The following is a 7,712-nucleotide window of genomic DNA, read 5'->3' on the forward strand; positions in this document are numbered from 1 at the left end:
TCGAGAAAAACGTTAAATGTTTCAGAAACATCTTGTAGTGAACTGTTTAATTGTTTAATGTTTCAGAAACATCCTGTAGTGAACTGTTTAATTGTTTAATGTTTCAGAAACATCCTGTAGTGAACTGTTTAATTGTTTAATGTTTCAGAAACATCTAGTAGTGAACTGTTTAACTGTTAAATGTTTCAGAAACATCCTGTAGTGAACTGTTTAACTGTTAAATGTTTCAGAAACATCCTGTAGTGAACTGTTTAATTGTTTAATGTTTCAGAAACATCTAGTAGTGAACTGTTTAACTGTTAAATGGGTTAGGGTTAGGGTTAGGGTTAGGTTAAGGGGATAAAAACTTCATCTGGAAATAGGGTTAGGGTTAGGGTTAGGGTTAGGGTTAGGTTTGGGTTATGGTTGGGGTTGATAGATCCGGTGGAGGTTTGTTTGCACTGGCCTAAAGATCTGTATGTAAGTGTGTGTGGCTGTATGATGCTTAATGTGTGAGCTGGTTCCTGTTCCTGTCGTGATGGATGGGTGAGGTGGCTGGAGCAGCTCTCTGCCCCGGGAGACCCGGGTTCGACTCCCAGATGAGGCGGAGGACCAGGATGTGGTTAGGGCCCAGGGTTAGGGTTAGGGTAAGAGGGTGGGGTAAGATGGTTGAGTCAGGGCAAGGTTAGGGGGTTGGGGTTCAAGTAGGGGGTTAGGGTTAGGGTAAGGTGGTAGGGTTAGGGTAAGAAGGTAGGGTCAGGGTAAGGTTAGGGGGTTGGGGTTCAAGTAGGGGGTTAGGGTTAGGGTTAGGGTAAGAAGGTAGGGTCAGGGTAAGGTTAGGTGGTTTGGGTTCAGGTAGGGTTAGGGTTAGGATAAGGGGGTGGGTAAGGGTTAAGGTTTAGGGATTAAATCAGGAAGTACTGACGCAACTGTCTAAGGATAAACTTGGCTGTGGTGGGCGTCCAGGTTCGATTGTCCGATTCCGTTATGAAGTCCTGGGGTGGGATTGCAGGGATATGTTGAAGAGTGCTGATGACCTTGTTGATGTGGGTGAGGGTGCTCTTGTGTTTGGGCTGAGGTTTGGGGAGAAGTTGATGAGGGGTACATATACATCGGCGCGAGGGAAGGTGCTGGTTGCAGTTTTCATCATGATTTGCAGTTGTTTGACAGCGACCTTGGGGTCCTGGATCCTGTCATTAAGGCCAACTGCGAGGATGACGAATGAAGTGTTGTGGTTGGGTGCTGTCCTTCTAAAAAGCTGGTAGAATTTCCGGAAGTTGGCAGAGGGGTAGCTGTCGAGTTGTAGATCCGTTTTGGAGTGAGATGGGAATCTGCTGATGCGGCCGTCGCCCAATACCAAGTATGTCGCCTGTGTTGTGATGGTCCAATCGTCGGGTCTGGTGTTGTGGCAGGTGGGTATACAGGGGCCTGGGGAGTAGCTTATGTCGGGGTCGAAGGAGGGGTTGTAGGTGGGATCTAGGGTGATGGACTCCAGCTCTGAGGTAGCGGTGGCTTCCAGAGAGGCCAAGGCAAGCGGCGCGACCCCAAAAGAGTGCTGAGTGGAGGGCTCAGATAGGGCTTTCAGAGTGGCAGTGTTAGCCTTTGGAGTCCCAGTCATCATGGGTGTAGCCTCCTGCAGCTGCTCAATTGGGGCCCGCCGCCCGACAAGGCCAGTCCGGTCACCAGCACCACCTGTGGGTGTGAGAGGGAGAGGAGAGATGGTGTCAATGGTTATGACTGCAAGGTTGTGCTTACTGTGAATGGTGGGGGATCAAATCAAATCAAATCAATTTATTTTTGTATAGCGTCAAATCACAACAGAAGTTATCTCAAGACGCTTTATATGTAGAGCAGGTCTATGACCGTACACCATAGTTTTGAGACCCAACAGGATCCACCAAGCGCACTGTGGCCAGGAAAAACTCCCCGATTACTGGGAAGAAACCTGGAGCAGAACCGGGCGCAGGGCGGGCGGCCATCTGCCGAGACCGGCTGGGGGGATAGATAGATAGAGTGAGAGAGAGAGAGAGAGAGAGATAGAGAGAGAGAGATATAGAAGCAGCCACAATAGCAGTCTAGCCGCTGTAATAACTAATACAAGTAGGGCTGATAACACAAAACCAATAGTGGTGGATGGAAAGAGTGATAATACAACTATCGGAAAGCCAGCACTGTCCAGCATCTCTCCTCAGTACGTCCATGTGTATTGGTGTGGGACGTCCCTGCGATCGATGCCCGTGCGTTGGTTCCTGCAGCATCAGCATGCTTGCTGGGAGCTCTTGATGTCTTTGGCAGTGATTGAGAAGTGTTATTCTCCAGGCTGCCACATTGTCATTAGGTGTTGGAAATCCCTCGTTAGCATTGGTAGTCCCTCGTACAGACGTAGTTAATTAGGGATGGTAGCAGTTGGTGTCAAGCAGGCACCGACGCGGCAGCAGATGCAGCCACAATACCGGAGACCACCAAGATCCAGGTGAAACCCTGCTCCAAGTGAACCCATGCTCCAGGTATAACCTCGCTCCCTGGTGTGATCCCGCTCCAGGTATGACCTCACTCCAGGTGTGACCCCACTCCACGGTTAGCTGCGAGACAAGGAGGCACAAGGACTCCCGGGAAGGAATGAAGTTAGTAACAACATGGACATGGGACATGAGTATATACAGAAGGAGAGGGGAGCTCAGTGTGTCATAGGAAGTTCCTTATGACAGTGTGTCATAGGAAGTCCCCCGGCAGTCTATGCCTATAGCAGCTTAAGTATAAGCGTTATCAAAGAGGAAAGTCTTTAGCCTACTCTTAAATGTAGAGACGGTGTCTGCCTCCCGGACTGAAACTGGGAGCTGGTTCCAGAGAAGAGGAGCTTGATAGCTGAAGGCTCTGGCTCCCATTCTACGTTTGGAGACTCTAGGAACCTCAAGTAACCCTGCATTCTGTGAGCGCAGTGCTCTAGTGGGGTAGTAGGGTACTATGAGCTCTTTAAGATATGATGGGGCCTGACCGTTTAGCGCTTTGTAGGTGAGGAGGACGATTTTAAAATCTATTCTGGATTTTACAGGCAGCCAGTGCAGAGAAGCTAATACAGGCGTAATATGATCTCTTTTTCTAGTTCTAGTCAGTACACGTGCTGCAGCATTCTGGATCAACTGGAGAGTCTTAAGAGACTTATTGGAGCAGCCTGATAATAAGGAATTGCAGTAATCGAGTCTAGAGGTAACAAATGCATGGACTAATTTTTCTGCATCATTTTGACACAGGATGTGCCTGATCTTCGCAATGTTACGTAGATGAAAGAAGGCAGTCCGTGAGGTTTGTTTTATGTGAGAGTTAAAGGACATATCCTGGTCGAAGACAACTCCCAGATTCCTTACGGTGGTGCTGGAGGCCAGGGCAATGCCATCTAAAGTAACTATATCATTAGATAATTTGTTTCGGAGGTGCTCAGGGCCTAGTACAATAACTTCAGTTTTGTCTGAGTTTAACATCAGGAAATTGCAGGTCATCCAGGTTTTTATGTCCTTAAGGCATGCTTGAAGTTTAGTTAACTGGTTTGTTTCGTCTGGCTTGATTGATAGATATAATTGAGTATCATCTGCATAACAATGAAAGTTTATGGAGTGTTTTCTAATAACATTGCCTAAGGGAAGCATATATAAGGTAAATAGAATTGGTCCAAGTACAGAACCCTGTGGAACTCCGTGACTAACTTTGGCGTACATGGAGGACTCATCGTTGATATGTACAAACTGAGATCGATCTGATAAATAGGACTTAAACCAACTTAGTGCAGTTCCTTTAATGCCAATTAAATGTTCCAGTCTTTGTAATAGGATGTCATGGTCAATGGTGTCGAAAGCAGCACTGAGATCTAGCAAGACAAGGGTTAGGGTTAGGGTTAGGGTTAGGGTTAGGGTTAGGTAAGGGCATGATAACCACGATGATCAAATTGATCATCCTTGATCATCCTCATTAACTCTTTGTGTGAACATGACGAGCGATGAGACCTTGACGTACCCCCCCATTTTCGGGGTCGTTCTTTCCACTGATGGCACTGACAAGTCTGTGCGACTTTCGGTTGCGAAGTTACGCAACTTTTTTATATCAAAAAATGTATATCTCTGGAACGGAAGGTCGTAGAGACTCACAACCACGACAGGCGTGTTCAGCGTGGTCGAATTATGTCAGACAGAGCACGTTTCCAAGTGTCTACGACGTTCGGTTCGGGAGATATTCGAGAAAAACGTTAAATGTTTCAGAAACATCTTGTAGTGAACTGTTTAATTGTTTAATGTTTCAGAAACATCCTGTAGTGAACTGTTTAATTGTTTAATGTTTCAGAAACATCCTGTAGTGAACTGTTTAATTGTTTAATGTTTCAGAAACATCTAGTAGTGAACTGTTTAACTGTTAAATGTTTCAGAAACATCCTGTAGTGAACTGTTTAACTGTTAAATGTTTCAGAAACATCCTGTAGTGAACTGTTTAATTGTTTAATGTTTCAGAAACATCTAGTAGTGAACTGTTTAACTGTTAAATGGGTTAGGGTTAGGGTTAGGGTTAGGTTAAGGGGATAAAAACTTCATCTGGAAATAGGTTTTAGGGTTAGGGTTAGGGTTATGGTTGGGGTTGATAGATCCGGTGGAGGTTTGTTTGCACTGGCCTAAAGATCTGTATGTAAGTGTGTGTGGCTGTATGATGCTTAATGTGTGAGCTGGTTCCTGTTCCTGTCGTGATGGATGGGTGAGGTGGCTGGAGCAGCTCTCTGCCCCGGGAGACCCGGGTTCGACTCCCAGATGAGGCGGAGGACCAGGATGTGGTTAGGGCCCAGGGTTAGGGTTAGGGTAAGAGGGTGGGGTAAGATGGTTGAGTCAGGGCAAGGTTAGGGGGTTGGGGTTCAAGTAGGGGGTTAGGGTTAGGGTAAGGTGGTAGGGTTAGGGTAAGAAGGTAGGGTCAGGGTAAGGTTAGGGGGTTGGGGTTCAAGTAGGGGGTTAGGGTTAGGGTAAGAAGGTAGGGTCAGGGTAAGGTTAGGTGGTTTGGGTTCAGGTAGGGTTAGGGTTAGGATAAGGGGGTGGGTAAGGGTTAAGGTTTAGGAATTAAATCAGGAAGTACTGGTTAGGGTTAGGGTTAGGGTTAGGTAAGGGCATGATAACCACGATGATCAAATTGATCATCCTTGATCATCCTCATTAACTCTTTGTGTGAACATGACAGAGCGATGAGACCTTGACGTACCCCCCCATTTTCGGGGTCGTTCTTTCCACTGATGGCACTGACAAGTCTGTGCGACTTTCGGTTGCGAAGTTACGCAACTTTTTTATATCAAAAAATGTATATCTCTGGAACGGAAGGTCGTAGAGACTCACAACCACGACAGGCGTGTTCAGCGTGGTCGAATTATGTCAGACAGAGCACGTTTCCAAGTGTCTACGACGTTCGGTTCGGGAGATATTCGAGAAAAACGTTAAATGTTTCAGAAACATCTTGTAGTGAACTGTTTAATTGTTTAATGTTTCAGAAACATCCTGTAGTGAACTGTTTAATTGTTTAATGTTTCAGAAACATCCTGTAGTGAACTGTTTAATTGTTTAATGTTTCAGAAACATCTAGTAGTGAACTGTTTAACTGTTAAATGTTTCAGAAACATCCTGTAGTGAACTGTTTAACTGTTAAATGTTTCAGAAACATCCTGTAGTGAACTGTTTAATTGTTTAATGTTTCAGAAACATCTAGTAGTGAACTGTTTAACTGTTAAATGGGTTAGGGTTAGGGTTAGGGTTAGGTTAAGGGGATAAAAACTTCATCTGGAAATAGGGTTAGGGTTAGGGTTAGGGTTAGGGTTAGGTTTGGGTTATGGTTGGGGTTGATAGATCCGGTGGAGGTTTGTTTGCACTGGCCTAAAGATCTGTATGTAAGTGTGTGTGGCTGTATGATGCTTAATGTGTGAGCTGGTTCCTGTTCCTGTCGTGATGGATGGGTGAGGTGGCTGGAGCAGCTCTCTGCCCCGGGAGACCCGGGTTCGACTCCCAGATGAGGCGGAGGACCAGGATGTGGTTAGGGCCCAGGGTTAGGGTTAGGGTAAGAGGGTGGGGTAAGATGGTTGAGTCAGGGCAAGGTTAGGGGGTTGGGGTTCAAGTAGGGGGTTAGGGTTAGGGTAAGGTGGTAGGGTTAGGGTAAGAAGGTAGGGTCAGGGTAAGGTTAGGGGGTTGGGGTTCAAGTAGGGGGTTAGGGTTAGGGTTAGGGTAAGAAGGTAGGGTCAGGGTAAGGTTAGGTGGTTTGGGTTCAGGTAGGGTTAGGGTTAGGATAAGGGGGTGGGTAAGGGTTAAGGTTTAGGGATTAAATCAGGAAGTACTGACGCAACTGTCTAAGGATAAACTTGGCTGTGGTGGGCGTCCAGGTTCGATTGTCCGATTCCGTTATGAAGTCCTGGGGTGGGATTGCAGGGATATGTTGAAGAGTGCTGATGACCTTGTTGATGTGGGTGAGGGTGCTCTTGTGTTTGGGCTGAGGTTTGGGGAGAAGTTGATGAGGGGTACATATACATCGGCGCGAGGGAAGGTGCTGGTTGCAGTTTTCATCATGATTTGCAGTTGTTTGACAGCGACCTTGGGGTCCTGGATCCTGTCATTAAGGCCAACTGCGAGGATGACGAATGAAGTGTTGTGGTTGGGTGCTGTCCTTCTAAAAAGCTGGTAGAATTTCCGGAAGTTGGCAGAGGGGTAGCTGTCGAGTTGTAGATCCGTTTTGGAGTGAGATGGGAATCTGCTGATGCGGCCGTCGCCCAATACCAAGTATGTCGCCTGTGTTGTGATGGTCCAATCGTCGGGTCTGGTGTTGTGGCAGGTGGGTATACAGGGGCCTGGGGAGTAGCTTATGTCGGGGTCGAAGGAGGGGTTGTAGGTGGGATCTAGGGTGATGGACTCCAGCTCTGAGGTAGCGGTGGCTTCCAGAGAGGCCAAGGCAAGCGGCGCGACCCCAAAAGAGTGCTGAGTGGAGGGCTCAGATAGGGCTTTCAGAGTGGCAGTGTTAGCCTTTGGAGTCCCAGTCATCATGGGTGTAGCCTCCTGCAGCTGCTCAATTGGGGCCCGCCGCCCGACAAGGCCAGTCCGGTCACCAGCACCACCTGTGGGTGTGAGAGGGAGAGGAGAGATGGTGTCAATGGTTATGACTGCAAGGTTGTGCTTACTGTGAATGGTGGGGGATCAAATCAAATCAAATCAATTTATTTTTGTATAGCGTCAAATCACAACAGAAGTTATCTCAAGACGCTTTATATGTAGAGCAGGTCTATGACCGTACACCATAGTTTTGAGACCCAACAGGATCCACCAAGCGCACTGTGGCCAGGAAAAACTCCCCGATTACTGGGAAGAAACCTGGAGCAGAACCGGGCGCAGGGCGGGCGGCCATCTGCCGAGACCGGCTGGGGGGATAGATAGATAGAGTGAGAGAGAGAGAGAGAGAGAGATAGAGAGAGAGAGATATAGAAGCAGCCACAATAGCAGTCTAGCCGCTGTAATAACTAATACAAGTAGGGCTGATAACACAAAACCAATAGTGGTGGATGGAAAGAGTGATAATACAACTATCGGAAAGCCAGCACTGTCCAGCATCTCTCCTCAGTACGTCCATGTGTATTGGTGTGGGACGTCCCTGCGATCGATGCCCGTGCGTTGGTTCCTGCAGCATCAGCATGCTTGCTGGGAGCTCTTGATGTCTTTGGCAGTGATTGAGAAGTGTTA

The sequence above is a fragment of the Sebastes fasciatus genome, chromosome 24 (genome assembly GCF_043250625.1).
Source record: "Sebastes fasciatus isolate fSebFas1 chromosome 24, fSebFas1.pri, whole genome shotgun sequence".
NCBI lineage: Eukaryota > Metazoa > Chordata > Actinopteri > Perciformes > Sebastidae > Sebastes > Sebastes fasciatus.